The 19671-nt window shown below is 53.3% G+C and overlaps 1 pseudogene; it reads right to left on the reverse strand.

Moving 5' to 3' along the window:
- Nucleotides 1-6404: 6404 nt before the first annotated feature.
- Nucleotides 6405-7010, reverse strand: LOC104996539 (annotated as a pseudogene).
- Between the last annotated feature and the right edge of the window lie 12661 nt (nt 7011-19671).

The raw sequence follows: 19671 nt of genomic DNA on the forward strand, positions 1-19671 counted from the left end.
GGGAGTTGGTGATGGACAGGGAGGCCTGGCGTGCTGCGATTCATGGGGTTGCAAAGAGTCGGACACGACTGAGCAACTGAACTGAACTGAAGTTTGTACAAGAAAGGGTGCCATCCCCCCTTGGGGAACAGATTCACAAATTTGTGCCCAGGGATCAGGTGTGGTCAAAGCCTGGAAACACGACTCCTTGGCCCCACACTGGAAGGGTCCATATACTGTTGTTCTGACCAGCCCTACTGCAGTTAAAGTTGCAGGTGTGGATCCACCACATGACGGTGAGGAGAGCATACCACGCAGACCCGGAGGACGCCGAGTGGACTACACAACAGGCCCCCACTGAGCCCCGTGAAACCAAGATCATCTTAAAGAAGAAACAGAGGGGAAGCTCTGCAATCAATTGCTGCTACAAGGACTTGCTGGTATCATCTTGAGACTAACCAGAGTTTCAGTACAAACAGGGACCTGTGCTATGATTAAAGTTGAATGTTATGTCTGTATTCCTGATTTATCTGGCTATATATCAGCCACCCTAGCTGTCACGAAAGGTCAGGTAAAATTTATGTCTGATGATAATCTTCCTTGTTGGACTTCGGTCCTATCTTGGATGAAGGGTGATTGGTGGAAAACTGTATTTCCCATTGTTATAGCTGCCTTGATAGTTCTGCTTTGTGGACCCTTTATTTTACAATGCATTATGAACTTTGTAACCCAAAGGTTGATGACGTTCTCCCAAATTAGAGGTCGGAGAGTCAGGGTGCAATATATCCCTATGAATGGTGCTCATACTATGAGTTAAGAGCATCAGGAGTGGGGAATGAAGGAGGAAACAGACAGAACAGGCTCCATCTTGAAAGCAGGACTCCACCTTGGGCCGGACGGTGGACTTTGAGCTCTATGCCCAGTATCTGTGGAAACGACATACCAACTGGAAAACCAGGCCCCCTGCACGGAAGAGCCCCAGGACTCGTACCTAGACTGTCTCTTGCCTAAAAGAATACCCTAATTATCTGTGTAACCGAAGAGAATCATAAATTCTATTATGCTTATTGGGGTATGACCACCGGCCTACTGATAATTGTCCCCTGTTAACTACCTAGGCTTTGATTGTATCTTTCTTTTCCTTTGTTCAGACTAGTTTCAGGGAATGTGGGGAGGTGGGTTTGGCACATACACTTAGGGTATATAAGGTTTTCAGAAAAACGGGTCAGGGTCCTTGGCTAAGAGGAGACTCTGCCTTGGGCCGCCGGTGTAATAACTGCACCCCACCCTCTGCATCGTCCTTCTGAGTGAGTCTGTTTCCCGGAACGCGTGGCTGCGAAGTAATACCAGTGGCAACAATGATAGTGGGACAGTACCGCTGTCACTGCCGCTTCCTAGGCACTGTGTACCCGGTGCCGCTGGAAACGCGCGACAGAAGCAAACACAGTCGCCTCCCTGACGCCTGCGGGAAAGGTCCTGTCCTCACCGTCCCCTGTGTTCTTACGAAGACATTGAGGCGGGGGCCGTTCACTTGGTTGCCCCAAGTCTCTCAGCTGTCAAGAGGCGGGGCCAGGATTTGAATCCAAATTTGGATCCGTGTCACTTCGCAGGCTCTGTGTGGGTCCCAGCCTGGCTGCCCCAGAGGATCACTGGATCCTGTGATCCAGTGTGCCTGGCCCCTCCAGGGACTCTGCTCAGCCAGTCTGTGGAGAGCTTGGCCTTGGTTTTGTGTGGTGAGCTCTGAGGGCGATCTGGCACTCAGCCGGGGTGACCATCACCACACTGCACAGTAGTTCCACGCCGGGGGCAGCAGGACCCCTGATGATTACACAGCTTGTCACCCACCTTCTGAGTTTCTGATTTAAGAGATCTGGGGGGCCCCAGGAAACTGCATTTCTACTAATCTCTCAGGGGGTGCTGAGCTGCTGGTCAGAGACCACCCCCCCGAGAAACCGCCCCCTCCCCAGAGCAGAAACTGTCCATGTGTGCACGCGTTCACTCAGCAAACTCTCGTGAGCGCCTACTGTGTGCAGCCCTCTGCCAGGCTGACAGGGCAAAAGGGGAGGTTACACACACCCCTCTGTCCTTCCTTCCCTGACAGCATGGAGCCCGTGGGGGCTGTGGGGGGCCTGAGGGATGAGAGAGGGTCCTCGTGGCAGGCACTGGACTGAAGGGGCTTCCCGGACCCTCAGCCCACTGTATGGGGAGCTCCTTTGTCCTCAGCCCCTAAGCTAACTTCCAAACTTTCCCTTTAAGCCCGTCACATAAGTGTTCCCTGAGGCCTCGAACCTTCCAGATGGGCCTGTGGCCATCCCACCAGCTGCTCCTGGGATGTCAGCCCCGACCTCTTTCCTGGGCCCTGGAATTCCTGGAGCAGCCTGACACGGAGCAGCTGCCGAAACATCAGGAGGCCACGTCAAACAGCCTTTGTGCTCCTGGCTCCTCCTGCAGGCAGCTGCAGTGGGGGAGGGGCTGGGTCCTCGTGACCCCAAACCTCTGGGCCCACAACACACACCAGCCTCGAGGCAGGGACGCCGGCCACCTCCCATCCACAGAACAGCCTGTCCTTGTCCCTCCTGCTCTCCTTGGATGCATTCCCGGGCCCTCAGTGAGGAATCTCCTCCCACTGCCCTCAGGCCACCCTCATGACCGCATCCAGGGGCCACTGGGGGTCCCAGGCCTCCAGGTCCTTCCGAATTACCTGGAAGCTGTCATAAAATAGCCAGCTGGGGGCCACGCCTGAGAGCCTGATCCTGGAGGTCTGGGAGGAATCTTCATGTTTGATGAGGTATCCAGACCGTACAGGGGTTCCTTGGACCACACTTTGAAAAGCACTGGTGGAGATAGTAAACTCTCATTACATGATACGTTTTATATACACACACACACACACACACGAGAGGCTATTTTGTATCTATGTACGTATAGAGATAAAAGGGCTTCTCAGGTGGCTCTATTGGTAAAGAATGCAGGAGACGGAAGAGTTTTGGGTTAGACCCCTGGGTCGAGGGGATCCCCTGAGGAGGGCATGGCAACCCACTCCAGTATTCTTACCTGGAGAATCCTGTGGACAGAGGAGCCTGGCGGGGTACAATCCATAGGGTCACAAAGGGATGGACAAGCCTGGAGCAATTTAGCATCCACACACATGTGGATACATTGATACCATGTCATATTAGTTTCCTAGGGCTGCCATAGCAAATTACCCAAACTGGGTGACTTAAATCAGCAAACATATATTCTCCCACAGTCTGGAGGCCAAAAGTCCAAAATCAAGGTGTGGGCAGGGTCAGCTCTCTTGGGAGGATCCAGGGGAGGGTCCTTCCAGCTCCCGGTGGCCCCAGACATTCTTTGACTTGTGGCCACATCCTTCAAAATTGGCCTTCAAGCAGAAGGACAGGGAAGATGCCCGAGTTCAAGTCCACCCCCCAGGACGGAGCCGCAGGCTGGATCCCTGGCCCTGTCTCCAAGCAGTCAGGCTTTGCCCCACAGCCAGCAAAGTGGCTGATCAAACGGCGCGTTTTTCTGAGACCGCACACTTCCATCTGGCATCTGTCAGTCAACACTTACAGTCCTCACCCCTCGCAGTTCCTCACCCTCCCTGGCCTCTCCTGCCAGCTCCTGTCCTTCTCCGTTTATGCCCAGCCCTGGGCCTCTTCCCTCCTCTTAGACCCACCTTCTAAGAGTTTTAAGTGTCATCGATGTGCGGGTCACCTCACACCCCCTTTAGCTCTTGCCTCCCTGAGTTCTGGGTCCATAGAATTCCAGGGCCAACCACTCAAGTGTCTTCCAGTTTCTTCACTGGCCAGTAATGAAGGTAGGAAAGCTTGTAGCCTATCTGAGCCCCCGCTGGTGTCTGTGGCCTTGGCTGGTGTCTATCTCTCAAGGCAGATGCAAAGTGCACACCCGCCCCTCCAGCTTGGAGCTCCCAGAGCTGGGAGCAGGGCCACGGCCAGCTTCTCCTACCTTCCAGGGTCAGAGGAGACAGCTGCCCTCTGTTCTCGGAAGGACCCTACCTGCCCTTCTCGGGTACATAAAACTTAAAGCCAGCGGCAAAGCATTCCTATCCTCCAGTATGAGCTTTGGAGTTCAGGTGGCACTCTCTGCTGGAACGAAGTGCAAGGACTTGAACTTACTCTTACTAAAGTGTAAATGACTGACAACAGATCAGTTCCCAAGGAAAACCAAGTATGAGGACCCTGGTTCTGGGTCAGGGAGCAGGCACCCCTGCCTACAGTCAGCAATCGAGGGGCACCTCCCAAAGGAGGTGGTGCAGAATTGCCCGCCACTGGGGGGCAGCAGAGCACCAGGGATCAGTTTACAAATACAAAGGCAGGGGTCCGAGTGGGTACCTTGGTAAGTTGTGAAACTACTGCCCACCCGTCTAGACAGCCCTTCTTCCTTCCAACTGAAGAAACAACGCCCAAGGATACAAAGGTCCTAAGTGCAGCAGGGGCCTCATCCCTCACGGGCAGGCTTGCCCAAGCAGAGACAGAAGCGCTTCACACCTTGTGCAGGCCTTGTGCCCAGCCCTGATACACCTGGCTTCTTAGTGACCTGGAGCGCAGGCCTTGTGGCCCAGCCCTGATACACCTGGCTTCTTAGCGACCTGGAGCGTCAGCCTCGCCCGGGAGCTTGCCGACTCTCAGCCCCACCCCAGACCCACAGGCTCAGGCTCTCAGAGGGTTAGGCCCAGCGGGTTTTTTTCAGTTTATTTTATTGAAATATGCTTGATTTACAATGTTGTGTTAATTTCTGCTGCACAGTAGAGTGACTCAGTTACACATACATATTCTTTTTCATTTTCTTTTCCATTCTGGTTTATCACAGGATGTTGAATATAGTTTTTTTTTTTTTTTAATAAATGTATATAGTTTTATTAAGACAAAAAACTGACAGTGTTGATATGAAGTTTACATTTAAATGAAAGTTTTCACAAAAACCTAACACACGCCTAAAAATTACAATAGAGTTCTAGATGCAGATCAAGACGATGTCAACAACTGATGGATCTCATGACTCAAGACAGCGTTTTGGATTTTAGTTAATTCTTAGGATTAAAAATTTGTTTTAAAGTGAACCACTGCCCCAGTATGAAAATTTATCTTCTCCTGAGACCAGGGCTTTTGAAATCATTCAGCTCTTGAACTTGGGCTGTCAGTGCCTGAACCCTGCCACCGATGGTTTCAGAGTTCAAAAAGCAGAGGCTCCAAGAGTTTTCCACCCTATGAGCACCAGCCCTTGTCTTTCCCTACTAACTCACTTCCTATACCACTCTCTGCCCTTCCCTAAATACTTCCCCAGTGGCTTGGATGGAGAAGCTGATATTTGTAACTTCACAATAGGAAAAGAAAGGGTCTTCTTGTCAGTTTCATGAATAGCACCTCTAAGACAGAGTGATCTGCCTGTGTACACACTCCAGTAAGACTTTTCCTCCTCAACCAGTTTCCATCCCCCAAATGGCACCTTTGGTAGCTTCTTATTCCTTTGTTGGGAACAGCATTACGCTCAGGCAGGGAATACCTTGGCTTCTAAGTTTCAGGCATTCACAGCTTTTAAACAGCCTCTCACAGTCCTCATTTAGGTTGCCAGTGACATTTTTGAAAGGATACAATATTCTGGACACAGAACCCAATCATCATTAGTTGTTCTTTCCTTTGTTTCACCGTTTCCCCAAATTTTAACAAAAATGATCCTAACCCATCTCCCTTCTTTCCCACCCCACCCCACCCACCCCAAATAATACACCAGTAATAGCCCAAAACTACACACATGCTTGGAGAAGGCATTGGCACCCCACTCCAGTACTCTTGCCTGGAAAACCCCATGGATGGAGGAGCCTGGTAGGCTGCAATCCATAGGATTGCTAAGAGTCTGATACGACTGAGCGACTTCACTTTCACTTTTCACTTTCATGCTTTGGAGAAGGAAGTGGCAACCCACTCCAATGTTCTTGCCTAGAGAATCCCAGGGACGACGCAGCCTGGTGGGCTGCCATCTATGGGGTCACAGAGAGTCACACACGACTGAAGTGACTTAGCTTAGCTTACACACATGCTATGCTGTAAAAATGCAGAGTTAACACCATTGGGAAGAAGGCTGTGTGGGTTGTGGAGATGCTCTTTGAAGATCTACAGTATCTCTTGCTCTCCCACATCCCGTTCTACTTTTTGTCCTTCATAGAAGGCCCTTTGCTTTTTTTTTTTTTTAAGCAAAGTTCAGAACGGGTTGCCTTGAAACACTGACCCTCCTTCCCCTCCACCGGATGGGTGTGCAGCTTTGAAGCCCTTGGGCTGCTGTAGGGCACACAAACTATCCTGGCTCTTCAAAGGACATCTCGAGCCACCTTTATGGCGTCAAGGAGAACACCTTCTTTCCCCACTTGAAACCCAGTCAGATGTGACAGGGGCTGGTATTCAAGAAAGTTAATTCTTACCATCTTTTTTGTCATCATCCTCTGAGGGGTAAGAATGCCACGTCGGCCCTTCCTCATAGAAGGATATGACAGCCTGCTGGCACTTGACCTTGCTTCCTTGGCAGGGACCAGATCAGCCTCATCAGAGTTCTTCCGTTTCATTAGGAACATGAGTTCTCCACTGGAGTCCATAGCTCCAATAATCCGCTTTGGTTCCAAACCCCGGGCAAAGCCTCGTGGCTTCTCTGACTGTTCTTTCTTCTTCTTTGGTTTGCTCTCCTCCCCCTTATCTTCCGAATCAGAATCAGCTTTGCGCTTGCCTCCCTCTGATTTATCTGTCTCGTGTGCTGTTTTCTGTGACTGCAGAAACTCAGCAATGAGGTCAGGGCAATCAGGTTCTCTTCTGGATCCCGTGTGTTATCCTCATCTGAGAACCCCTTCCACTTTAGGAGATACTCCACTTTGCCCTTTACCACTCGATGGTCTAGAACTTTTTCCACCACATATTCTTCCTCTTCTTCTAGCACCTCTTCCACTTTCTTCTTGATTTGTTTTTTCCCCATAGTGCTCGCCAGCTTTCTGGTATAAAGGATGATGCTGCTCGGGTCTTGCAGTCATCAACCCTCCCTACGCTGGTTCAAGCGCCCAGGCTGTCCTGTCTGTCCTCTTCCCAATTTACTATGTTTCCTCTCCAGCCCAGTCCCCCAGCTGTGCACCCAGCCCACGTAGCATGGTCTTGGTCTACTCAGGCCGAAGGGCGACGCGCAAATGCTGAATATAGTTTCTTGTGCTATAGTAGGACCTTGTTGTTTGTCCAGACTATATACAATAGTTTGCATCTGCTAACCCCGGACTCCCAATTCATCCCTCCCTCGTCCCCCTTGTCTCTTCTCTGTTTCTGTTTCATAGATAAGTTCATTTGTATCGTATTTTAGAGTCCACATATAAGTGATATCGTATGGTGTTTCTCTGGCTGACTCACTTCACTCAGTATGATAATCTCTAGGTCCATCCATGCGCTGCAAATGGCATTATTTCCTTCTTTTTTATGGCCAAGTAGTATTCCATTGTGTGTATATGTACTGTATCTTCTTTATCCGTTCATGTGTTGGTGGACACTTAGGTTGTTTAGTCACTTGGGGTTTTATGGCCCCCGGGATTCTGCTCAGCTCAGGGCCGAGAACGACTGCTTTCAGTTCGGCAGGCAAGCTGGGAAAGTTGGCTCATGTGCCGTCATGTGTCGGGGCTGCTGTAAGGAAAAAGGCCTGGTTGGGTTCTGTTCTCCGCAGGGATGCTGGTTTGGAGCAGGGATTCGAGCCGGCAGGCCTTTCCCAGGGCTGAGCCAGGTGGACCGTTAAGGTGAAGGACGAGTGAGTCAGTTACGGCCACACAGCATCGTGACCCGGCCTCTGATCAGTTCCCAGGAGGAGGAATTAGAAAGTGGTCTTTGGGTTGTTAGTTCTTCAAAATGAGAACATCTCTGGCTAAAAAAGAAGCCCAGTCCTCCTGACACTGGAAGCAGGCCGCCTGTCCCAGGTCTTCAGAAGGGAAGGGACCACAACCTGGTTCATATCCCTGGTCCACACTTCGCAGCTGGGCCCCCTACTCAGTGACTCAGCGTCTCTGATTCCCAGCTTCCTGCCCTGCACAGTGGGGACGGAAGCAGTACGCGCCAAGCGAGCTTGTCGTGGGGCTGAAATAACGGCAACATTCTGACAGCCTGACCAGAGTAAATGCTCCGCAAGTGTTAGTGAGTTTTTCATAAATGCTTCATTTAAGTTATAATACTTCATGGTTTCCCAGTCTGGCTGTTACCCAGAAAGTTAGATGTAGAGTTACTATATGATCCAGCAATTCTGTTTATATACCCAAGAGAAGTGAAGAGTTAGGTTCACACAAAAACTTGCACACAAATGTTCGTAGCAGCAGTATTCACAGCCTCTAGAAAGTGGAAAAAACCGAAATTTCCATCAGCAGATGTATGGATAAGCCAAACATAGTCTGTCCACAGAATGGAATAGGATCTCTTGCCCGTAAAAAGGGACGAAGCACTGACTCTGCCTGCAACGTGGATGAGCCTTGGAAGCATCATGCTCAGGTCAAAAAAAAAGGAGAGGAAATTAATCTCTCAGTCGTGTTGTGCTGTTTGCAACCCATAGACTGTAGCCCGCCAGGCCCCTCTGTCCTTGGAATTCTCCAGGCAAGAGTACTGGAGTGGGTAGCCACTCCCTCCTCCAGTGATCTGCCCAACCCTGGGATTGAACCCGGGTGTCCTGCATGGCAAGGCAGATTCTCTATTGTCTGTGCCACCAGGGAAGCCCAATCCAAACACAAAAGACCGCAGCTTGTGTGATGCTATGTATATGAAATGTCCAAAAGGAAATGCAGAGAGACTGAGAGCAGATCAGTAGTTGCCAGGGGTGGAGGGGTTGGAGGTGATGGCTAAGAATCCAGGGTTTCTTTTAGGAGTGGTGGGATGCTTTAAAAGTCATTGTATTGATGGTTGCATGACTCAATATGCTGAAACCCATGCAACTGTGTGCTTTAGAAGAGTGAATTGTGTGGCCTGCGAGTTATATCCCAGAAGAGCTCCTTAAAAAAGCTATGTTTTCCCCATCAGATGCCCTAAAGCTACTTTTTATTGTTAATGAGGGCAGGGAGGGAAAGAGTGACCTGTGAACGTTTTAATTTTTTCCCGAAAAAGCAAAACAGGTTAGAAACATGAGCTACGTACCATCTGCAAGCAAAGGCTCTGCCCCGGCTGCCCTCAAGGTCAGGCCTCATAACACAGCAAAGCAGGGCAGCCTGCTGAACTGTGGGCTGTTTTTAAAGGCTGCAGGCTTTCCAGCTGCATTTCGTCTGAAAACATCACACAGTCTTTGAGGTGGGTTAAGCCCCTAGGATCTTTGGGGGCTTTAGGCTCAATTATCATCAGAAAATGGCAGCATCTCCAGGCTCAGGGAACCAGGCTCTGTGTCCACAGCTGTCCTTGCAGCAGCTGCCATGGACGCCTGCCTGGGCCTTATCTCCAGGAGGAAGTCACCCCACCCTGTTCCAAATGCTTGTCCAGAGGGATGGGGCCAAGCGGAGTCCCAAGGGGCGAGGCAGCCCCACATCCCCAGCCAGAGAGAAAGTCTTCCCTCCCTGCCCGCCCCAGCCCTGGCGGAGGAGGAGAGCCACTGGGGGATGGATGGGGTTCCCGGCACGTGTGCTTCCCACGGGGACCGAGCAGTTCTGTCCCCAGCCTCATCTCTGGCTGGGACCCTCTCACATCGTGCTGTCACCATTGCATGGGTTCAGCTTCAAGGGTGGGGGCAGCCCTAAGGTCTCACAACCTGACTCGGCCCCCGAGACACACTTGTCACTTCTCCCCACTCCCTCACACCCCAGGGCCTTTGCACAGGCTGTCATGGGAAGCTTCCACCAGGTCCCAGCCGTGTGCCCTTGAACAGGTCACTCCCTCCTGGGCCTCAGATCCCTGGAGGTTATTTGAGGAGCTTCCTCAGTGACCAGTGGGGATCTGAAGGCCAGAACTCTGGGGCTGAGTCTGTGTTCCGACTGCCTCCAGGACTGCTCTTTCTGCAGAGTCAGACTGCTCTCTGCCCACTCATCCTTCCAGCCTCAGCTCCCCTCCTATCCCTGGGGCCTTCCAGAATGTCCTGGCACTTTTGGGTTCCTGGGCCTATCTGTGATGGTGTGGGGGCCTTCTTGTCCATGCTGAAAACTCCTGGAGGGCAGGGCGGTCCCCCTAGCAAGTCCCCTCCCCAGCCTGGCCTCACAGGCTCTCTACCAAAGTGTTTAAAGAAGCACAGCTGAGTTTCCAAAATACTTCCTCTTTCAGGATCTCATTGGTCCTCTCCAGCACCTGGACACAGGAAACAGGCTGTTGCTCCATTTTACAGATGAGAAGCTAAGTCTCTGAGCGCTGGGCTTCCGGCCAGCCTGCCCCTCCTCCTCAGTGTTTCCCAGGTTTCCGAGACAGCAGGAGAGAGCCTTGTCACCTCGGGTGAAAGTGGGGCTGTCATGGCCCCTCCGTGGGCTTCTTGAAAGGATGCTGTTTAAGCAGAGCCTCCCAGCCCAGCCAAGGAGAGAGGTCACGTGTCCTTTGGCAGAGAAGAACCTGACCCTCAGGCTGGGCCGCGCTCATGCTTGCTGATTCATCACTCCTGGCCCCCGAGTTCTCTGCCTCCCGCCCAACCAGCAACACACAACGCCAGCTCCGTTTATCTTCCCATCAGGAAAGGGGGCAGTGGCCTGAGGGGACCCTGAGGGCCACCCTTCTGGAAGCAGATGTGAACAGGCTGTTCGGGTCGGCGGGAGGACGTGTTCTCTGCAGGCAGCTCTGGCCACAGACCAGAGTAGTGGAGCCACAGGAGGCTGTGCCCTGCCAGCCCGGGGTCCAGCTTCCTCCTCTGCCTCCCGGCAAGGTGACCTTGGCGGAGCACTGGACCTCTCCACCCATTTCCTTCCTGCCGCAGGGGCGAGGGGTGCGTAACAACATCCTTGTTGTGAAGGGTGGCCGTGAGGTCTAGAGGTCGTGGAGGTCAGCTTGTGTTGGGCAAAGCACCTGTGCATAAGAAACCCTTGGTGAAGATCACATATTTGTGAAAAGATTACTTATTTGTAGAATTCATCAGGAATCCTCTAGATAGAGGCCAAGGGAGAGAAAACTGCGCTTTCAGAGTCAAGAGAGGATTGTGGGCCCCTCTGTGGGGGTCAGGGGGCGGCAGGAGCTGTGATCCACGAGGTGCCGTGGGCGCTGAGGTGACAGCAGACACTGGGGCTTGAGAGACGGAGCCTGGCCTGGGGGCACAGTGAGACCAGCCACTCTTACGGAACAGGAGGAGAGGGAGGTAGTGTCTAGAGCCACTGCAGGGACCTCTGGACTGGCTGCACTCATGTATTCTCTCAGAAGTTCCCTGGTGGCTGCAAGGCGGAGAGTGACGGGAACTTTGAGGACTTGCTGAGCCCCATGGGGCCTGGGTTCATCCGGGTTACTTATGATCGTCATCAGTTAGTGAAAGCTAAGCTGTGCTTGGTGAGGATGGCTCCCAAAAGGGGTCTTTTGAGGCCGCTGAAGGTCTGATCTGAGTCAGAGCAGGGTCTGTGGGAGCAGCAAAGAGCCCAGGGCCCTATGGATGCAAACTGGAGGGCCCCGCTGAGCAGCAGGCTGTTTCTCCCCACACAGCCTCCCATGGCTCCTGTTAGCAAACTGCACATACCCAACACCTTAAAACCGCACGAGCGTGTTCTCTTACTGCCCTGGAAGCTGGAAGTCTGAAATGAGTCTTTCAGGCAACAATCAAGGTGGGGCAGGGCTGCTCCTTCTGGAGGCCCCAGGGGAGAACTTATTTCCGGGCCTTTTCCAGCTTCTAGAGGCACCCACGTCCCTTGGCTCGCAGCCTGGTCTTCAGTGCTCATCCCTCCGCCCTCTGTTTGATCCTCACGTCTCCTTTCTCTGATCCTCCTGCTTCCCTCTTGCCAGGACCCTCATGATGACATGGAGCCCATGAGACAAGCCAGGATCCTCTCTTCACCTCCAGGTCCTTAATGACATCCACAAAGTCCCTTTTGTCGTGTGAAGTCACATAGTCACGGGTTCTGGAGGTTGAAACATGCATGTCTTTGGCGAGAGGTCAGTATTCCACTGACCACACACTCTGTATCCACATAGTTGGGGTGGGCAGCCTCTGCCTAATAAAGCTGTTGGAATATCATTCATATAACTTTGAGTTTTAAAATAACAACTTCTCTTCCTGCAGATGTCACCAGTACTCACCGTCTTTCTTCCTTTAATGATAGAATGCTTCAGTTTTCACTGGGCTTAAGACTGCTCACTCGCCAGCCTACTTTGCAGCTAGAAATGATCGCATGACTATGTCTGGCCACCAGAGTGTGAGCAGACGCATCGCATGTCCTTATGTGTGCCCTTAAAAAGCACGGGCCTGGGCTGCCTTCGTCTCTCCCCACTTCCCAGTGTCGGGCTTGTGGACACCACGGCAGGGGCTGCAGCAACCACTTTGGATCCAGAGAGACAAACCATGTGTTGAAGCTCACAAAATCGCCCTGCTAGTAGTCACCTCCCTCTGGATTGTGAGAGAAATAATATCTTGTATTGTTAAGCAGATGTATTTGGGGGCCTCTCTGTCACAGCAGCGGACCTTGTACCCTGACTCAGACACATGGGCCTGTGTGTCTGAGAGGCTGCCTTGCTCCTCCCACTGCCGATGACTCCAAGGTCGCTGCCGCCTCTCTCCTAGATCTTCCCTCTGCTGAGCTGGTTGCAACTGCAGGCAAGAGGATCAAATCCTCCCTGACTTGGGCAGAGGTGAGGCTTTTTCCCAAAGGTGCGGGCTTGAAGCCAGTAGCCTCAGCATCACCTGGGAGTTTGGTTGGAAACGCAGAGGCTCTGGCTCTCGTTCAGACCTTGCGCCTCAGATTCTGCATTGAATACGACCCACAGCTGGGGGTGTGCAGCCACTTGAGAAGCTCTGGTCTTAGCATTCCATGTCTGTGCTGAAACCCCTTGCTCTCCGAGTCAGTGGACTTCAGGCTGTACCCCAGTCCCTGGGGTTGTCCATGGGCCTAGATGCCTCACCCCTGCTTAAGTAAGGCAAAACCACATTTGGGGGTTTATTTGATGGGGTTCTGCATAGGCTGATTTTCTGAAGTGGAGAAGTATAGAAGTCCTGGTTCTGGGTCACGCCTCCTCTGATGACCACCTCGCTGGGGCCGCACAGGGCATGAGGCAGCAGGGGCAGCACCCCAGGGTGAGCGTCAGGAACCCCCACCTTCTCTCAGTCGTCTAGAGGACTGTCCCCCAGTTTCCTTTGCGGGAGGCAGTCTCCTTGGGTGGAAGGGCCTGGAAACTCGTCTCCAGGTGCACTGAGATCATTCATTCTCCTTCATGTTGTTTTACGTCGTTTTCATTGCTTTATGAGTGGATAAGCGTTCACCAAGTGCCAGGCGCTGTTCTGTGATTGGGAACACTGCACCGATTGCACGCAGGCTTCCCTCGTGGAGGTCACACTTTACTGTGGTTGTGTCTGGGAAAAGATTTCCAGGCAAAGGGAACAGCCAGTGCAAAGGCCCTGAGGTCATTGGTGTTGGGAATGTTTAGGGCAGTGTCATGGCTGGCTGGCACGCTGCAGCTGGTGAATAAGGGAAGGCAGCAGGAAGGAGGTGGGGCGATTAGAGGTTTGTAGGGTGACAGGGCTGGTGGGGCAGATGCTACTGGATGCCCTTGCCCATGTCACCTCTCAGCTCCCCGCTGTGATGCATGCCAACGGCTTCTTACTTGCCGTGTCCCATCTGAGGTTTTCTCTGGCCACAGGAGCAAGCCCGGGGTGCAGCAGTGTTCCCCAGAAGAGCCAGAGAGTAGGCTGACCCACTTGCATCTGGCTGAAAGTCCCAGAGCCCAGAAAGCCCTCAGTCCCAGGCAGACGAGGATGGGTGTCACCTCGTGGAGGAGTTGATGTTTGGGGAGCTGCCCTGAGGCAGGGAAGGACGAGCATGGTGTGGGGAGCCTGGGTCCTGCCCCTCTCGTGGGACAGCCCAGAGGCTCACCCCTAGTCGTGGGTTCCCCAGCAGGCCACCCGCTCGGGACCACTCTCTCCCTCATCTTTCCCCTGCCTTCTCCCTTCTGCACCCCTCACCTGCCTTCCGGGAGCACCTCTGCTATATTCTGTTTGTCCCAAATCCTTGTCTCAGGCTCTCTGCCTGGAGGCCCTAACCTACAGCCCAGGGCAGAGGGGCTAATGAACATGGGGGGAGGAGCCAGGCTACCCCTTTGAGTCCCTCTTGCATGGAATGCTTTTGGAATTTGAGGAGTGTCCCCATCCCAAGGCCTCTCCAGGCCTGTGCTAAGCCTGGCTTTGAGTCAGAGTGGACGTCACAGCTAAGAGGCCGGAATGCGGGTGCCTCCCCAGACACTGAGATCATCCCAGCTTCCCTGTCCTCACCGCCTCCTCCGCTGACCCTTCACCTGCCCCTCCCCAACAGGAGGCAGCCGAGGTCACAGCAGAGAGTGAGTGAACTGTGTCCTCAGGCCACAGCTGGGGTTGCTGCCGGGAACCCTGGGCTCTCCTTGCCCGGCCGGCCCCGCAGTGCTGACCCTGGCTGCTGCCTGCTGGAGTCCGGGGCTGCGTGGGGCCGCCGGCCTGCCCTGCCCTTGCCCCCTCTCACCCTCGCTGGGCACCGCCAATGCTGACCTTGAGTTGCTCTCCTGGCCTCCAGACCTTGGCCTCTCGCTTCCTCTTGCCACGTGGTGCCCAGCTCTGCTGATGAACTTCCCAGGTGGCAGTGGCCCTTCCCTGTGCCCTGACCTGCAAGGGCCTGTGCTGAGCCACAGACATGGCCAGAGTGGACTTCCTAGGCCAACCTGGTAGCCCTGGCTGCCCTGGGCCGAAGCCAGGGGCTTCCTCTTGCATCACATCCCACAGAACAGTGGCTACTCAGGAGCTGTGCCAGGCGGGGGCCACGCTGCTCTTCTGCAGCCCCCTGCCAGGCTGCCCCGGACCCCAGCACGCACACAAAGCCCCCCTCACTCACTTCCAGAAGCCCCTTCCCCCGTGCCTGCTTTCCGTCCTGCCCCCGTATCAGCTCATGGGAAGTTCCTTTTCCTCCAGCTAGCTTCACAGCACAGGCTTTAAGGGTCTCTTTCGGTCATGGCGTTGAAAGAATGACTCAGTGGTGAGGTTGGCAGACCACTTTTTTCAAAAGGAAGGTCCCTTTTCTTTCGGATTAAAGGACTGTTTTTTCTGGCTGTGCCATGCAACATGTGGGATCCTAGTTCCCTGGCCAGGGATTGAACTCATGTCCTTTGCCTTGGAAGCACCAAGTCTTAACCACTGGATTGCCAGAGAGGTCCCCTAAAGGACTCCTAGATTCAGAAGACAGTCATGCCTTTAGCTGACTGAGCCTTGAACAAACAAATCCCCTAGCCTTTCTTGATCTTCACCTGTTTCCTTCATAGTAAGTGACCTCATATCCAAGACCAAAATCCTGGTGCTCTCCTTCTTTCTGGAGCCTTTGCAGAATGAGCCCGTGTATTAAGTGTAGGGAGAAAAAGTCCTTCACTGTGCGCCATGTTTTCACTTTATAAGAATAATAAGTAATACTGTTTCTAAGTGTTCACAACGTGCTGTGCTCACAGCCTCCCTGTGAGGTGGTCCAAGTACTCTCCCCATTTTATAGATGGGGAGAGCGGGGCTCAGAAAGGCTAAGTCAGTTGCCCAGGACACACAGCAGGACTCAAACCTGGATCTTTCCAAGAGCCAGCGGCGCCCTGAGTGACTCATTCCAGGCTGTCTCAAGGTCCCTTCTGGACTCATTTGTCTTACTCTTCTGTTTCTCTGTGGGTTTTGTCTTTCCAAATCAAAACCGGTTGTTGTTGTTCTGATTAAGTTGGGGCCTGGTTGGACCTCCCCAGAGCTGGAGAAGACGCCTTTCCAGGATAATGGAAACTGTTTACACAATAGTTGTCAGATGCTTTAGCAGGAAATAAATCATACGGGATAACACTGGAAAAGCTGAAATGAATCTGTGTGGGCAGCTGGGTTTAACCCCCAAATTAGTTCCAGTCCTTTAAAAAACATTTTCCCCCCTCTCTTCATGTTTGTTTACTTCATTTTTTTTTCCCCTTGCATAAATTTTCCAGATCTGGCTTTCAGAGAGGCTGTTGATGAGTCAGACCATTCTGCTTGTCTCAGTGCTAATCAGGGCCACCCTGTCCCCAGTTATCTTCATTCCCACAAAGTCACCACGGTGGGGAGGGGGTGGTGTCCACACGAGCTGGGGGTCGTGGAGGTTGCCCAGCCCTAGACTCCAGGTTTAGGGGTCGTCCCTCGAGAGGCTGCAAGCCATTCCGTCAGCCGGAGCCCTTCAAGCCTCTCCACACTGGGGTCCCAGACCAGACCTCACACCCGAAGTGGCAAAGCCCAGGAAAATGCATTTTGATGCACAGCTCTGTTTTTGACCCCTGCTCTCTTGAAGGAAACTTAGACTCCTGTACCACAGTTATGGGAACACAGCTGGTTCTCTGGAAGATTCAGGATCCCACAGTCGCCACCCCAAACCCAGTCCAATGGGCAGCTCTGCCCACCCAGGGTACAAGCCTCGGAAGGTTTAAGAGCTGAAGAGCTGTGACGAGTGTTCATTCCCCTGCAACTCTCGGTTGCTTCAATGTTGACAAGAAGCTTCTGCTTGTATCTACTTCCTTTTCCCTCAAAACAAAAATACAAGCAGAGTTAGGAGCTCTGTCATCCACGTGTCACTGAATGCATTTATAACAGGAGAAACAATGGAAAAAGCATTTCTCAGGGGTTTCTAGTGATCCGTCCAGTTACACAGCGAGTCCTTTCCTGATTTCCACCATGCACAAGGCACAGACAGTCACGAGCAGCCAGACACACCCTGCCCACCTGGGCTGGCAACCAGGAGACAGACCCTGAGATTTAGTGTTTAATGGGGTGTGCAAGAGCTTATAATGGGAGGCAGGCAGTGTTTCTGTGAGCTCTGAGCGGTGCAGGGAACATCCAGACAGAGGCCAAGCACAGGGAAGCGCCCCCGGCTCCTGTGTGAGGAAATGAAGCCTGAGACGAGCCTGACGCACACATGGAAGGTCCTGAACCGGCTGCCTGCCTGTCCTCAGAGCGCCCGAGCGAAAGCTGCCTCCTCAGCTGGCCCTTGGCCACTGAGCGCGGCATTCCTGCCACACCCTGGCCCCTGGCCCCGCTCCTGTAGGGACATCTCTCTTCTGCACCCCCAGACCTGCGTCTGCATCCCGAGGGCAGCATTCCCAATGCCAAGGGCATCAGTGTAGACTGGGAAGTAGGCTGACAGCTTCCAGATGTCTGTGGACCCGGCCTGGCTTCTAGAGGGTCCACTCGGCTCGGCCTTCTGAGGTTTACAAACAGCAGGACCAGTTCCCTGCTGACCCTTGTGAGGCAGGGGCCCCAGCCTGGTCGGTGGATCAGTGCAGTGCCCTGGGGTCCTCATGTGGGCCCTCCCAGCAGATCTGCCCTGATCCAGCTAAGGAAGGCCAAGCATCTGGATTCTGCCCCACAAGAGAAATGGATGAGGGCAAATTCCACAAGCCCCAGGGAAGGGGCTCATCAGGTTGGTGGAGCTGGGAAGACCCCGGCCATGCCCCTGACGCGAGCATAGCCCCCTGTCACCCTGAGAAGCCCAACCTCCAGGGCCACACCCAGCCCAGACACACTCCCCATCTGATGCCCACTGAGCTGACCCCAGCCACTCTGATCTCAGGGCTCAGCCCAGAAGGTGGGGTGGGGAGAGCCGGCTCCAGAAAACAGGACCCACAGCCTGTCTTTCCAGAAAGATGTTAGCAGTCCTCCCACCGACTCACTGGGTGGGAGATGCTGTGGACCCCACACCTCCACCCTGGGAGGCGCCCAGGCACCACAAACCCGACACACAGATGGCTCATCACTTTTCCTCCTGAAGCTTCCGGGGGCTTTGTGCTCCAGACGCTGATGAACCCCGCTATCCACCCAGGCCTACAGAAGCCGGGGCTACTCCTCCTTTTCCGTTTGTTGGGGGTGGGGTGTCCTTCTGAAATCCCAGCACATCCCAAGTTCCCCCACCCCCGCCCTGCCTGCACCTCTCTGCCGCAGCCTCTGAGCAGCACCTCCAGCTGGTCTCTCCGGAGTTCAGCCTTGCACACTTTGGTAGGTTTTGTTTAATTTATTGAGGTAGTATCAGATAAAATTAACGCTTTTAAAGTGATCACTTTAGTGGCCTTTAGCACGTCCACAGCGTTATAAACCACCACCTCTACACAGTTCCAGAATGTTCCCTCACCCCAGAGGAAACCCGCACCCAGGAAGCTGTCTCTCCCTCTTTCCATTCCCCCTGCTCCTGGCAGCCACCCACCTACCTTCCGCCTCTGTGGGCTTCTCTCTTCTGGACATTCCACATAAAGGGAGCCACACGATCTGTGACTTTGGGTGTCTGGCTCCTCTCACCTGGCACGAGGCTTTCCAGGCTCATCCGTGTTGCTGCTGCTGTCAGTGCTTCCCTCTCTTTTCTGACCAAATCATACCCCACTGTCAGGACCGACCACCCTCGGTTTATCTGTTCACTGGCTCTTGAGCTGTTCCACCTGTTGCTGTTGGGAACTGTGATGCTGTGAACACGCGTGTATGAGGGTTTGTTTGCGTCCCTGCTTTCAGTTCTTCCGAACGTGTGTGTGGGGGCACACACCTGGTCGTAAGGTGGTTCTGTGTTAACTTTTTCAGGCACCCGCATCTGTCCACGCCTTCTTTGAGGGCAGACCCTGCGTGAGTTTCCCACTTGAATGCCCAGCATGGAGCAGAGACTTGTACGTGAAGTAGATGCTCAGAATTCATCCCTGAGTCCCCAAGAGAGAACCAGGAGGCAAGCAGGACAAAAAGGAGTGTTCTGTGGCCGTCCAGAGGATGGACCTGGGTGAGCTCGAGCCGTCTTGCTGTTCTTCTCACTTATTTTCCCCTTGCTGGGTCGTCGTTGCCACTTGTGAAGTCTTTACTTGTGGCAGGTGGGCTCTAGTTCCCCGGCCAGGGGTCGAACCCCCACCCCCTACAGAGGAAGCGCAGATTCCTAGCTGCTGAACCACCAGGGAAGACCCTGCCTTGCTGTTTTTCAGACACACCAGGCGCGCTGCTGCCCTGGGCCTTTGCAGCTGCTGCGCCCTCTGCCTGGAATGCCCTCTCCAGCAATCTTCCTCGCCACCTTCCCCACCCACCCCACCCCACCCCCCAGACCACATCCCCCTTTCTTCCGTACTGGTTTCCCAGATCGCTGTTTAAAAACGTGTTTTTACTCATTTTCTTGTTCATCTCTCACTATACTGTAAACTCCACAAAGGCAGGATTGTCCTGTTCTTTTCATTCGCTGCTGAATCCCAGTGCCCAGGAGAGTCTCTGGGACATGGTAGGCATTTAATAAATATTTGGTGGAAGAGAAAACTCAGGAAGAGAGGGAGGCGGAGCAGGGAGGGAAGAAAAATGAGGTGTCAAGAAAGAAGGAAAAAACAAGGTGAGAGAGGGTGAGTGGATGGAGGGAGGCAAGGGGGAATCGCGCCTCTTCTGCCCCATTTAGGCCCCTGAGTCCCTACTCCACATAGGAGCAGGTCTCCCCGTTGGGCTAGCTCATGCCCTGAGGCTGTTGGTCAGTCCCGGCTTCCCTCCAAGAACTGAGTCTTCTTTTCGAAGCCAATTGACATTTCCACTTAAAAAGACTCTGTCCAGCCCCTAAAGCCCAGTGCACACTTCCGG

This window comes from Bison bison, unplaced genomic scaffold (assembly GCF_000754665.1).
Source record: "Bison bison bison isolate TAMUID 2011002044 unplaced genomic scaffold, Bison_UMD1.0 scf7180017864295, whole genome shotgun sequence".
Taxonomy (NCBI): domain Eukaryota; kingdom Metazoa; phylum Chordata; class Mammalia; order Artiodactyla; family Bovidae; genus Bison; species Bison bison.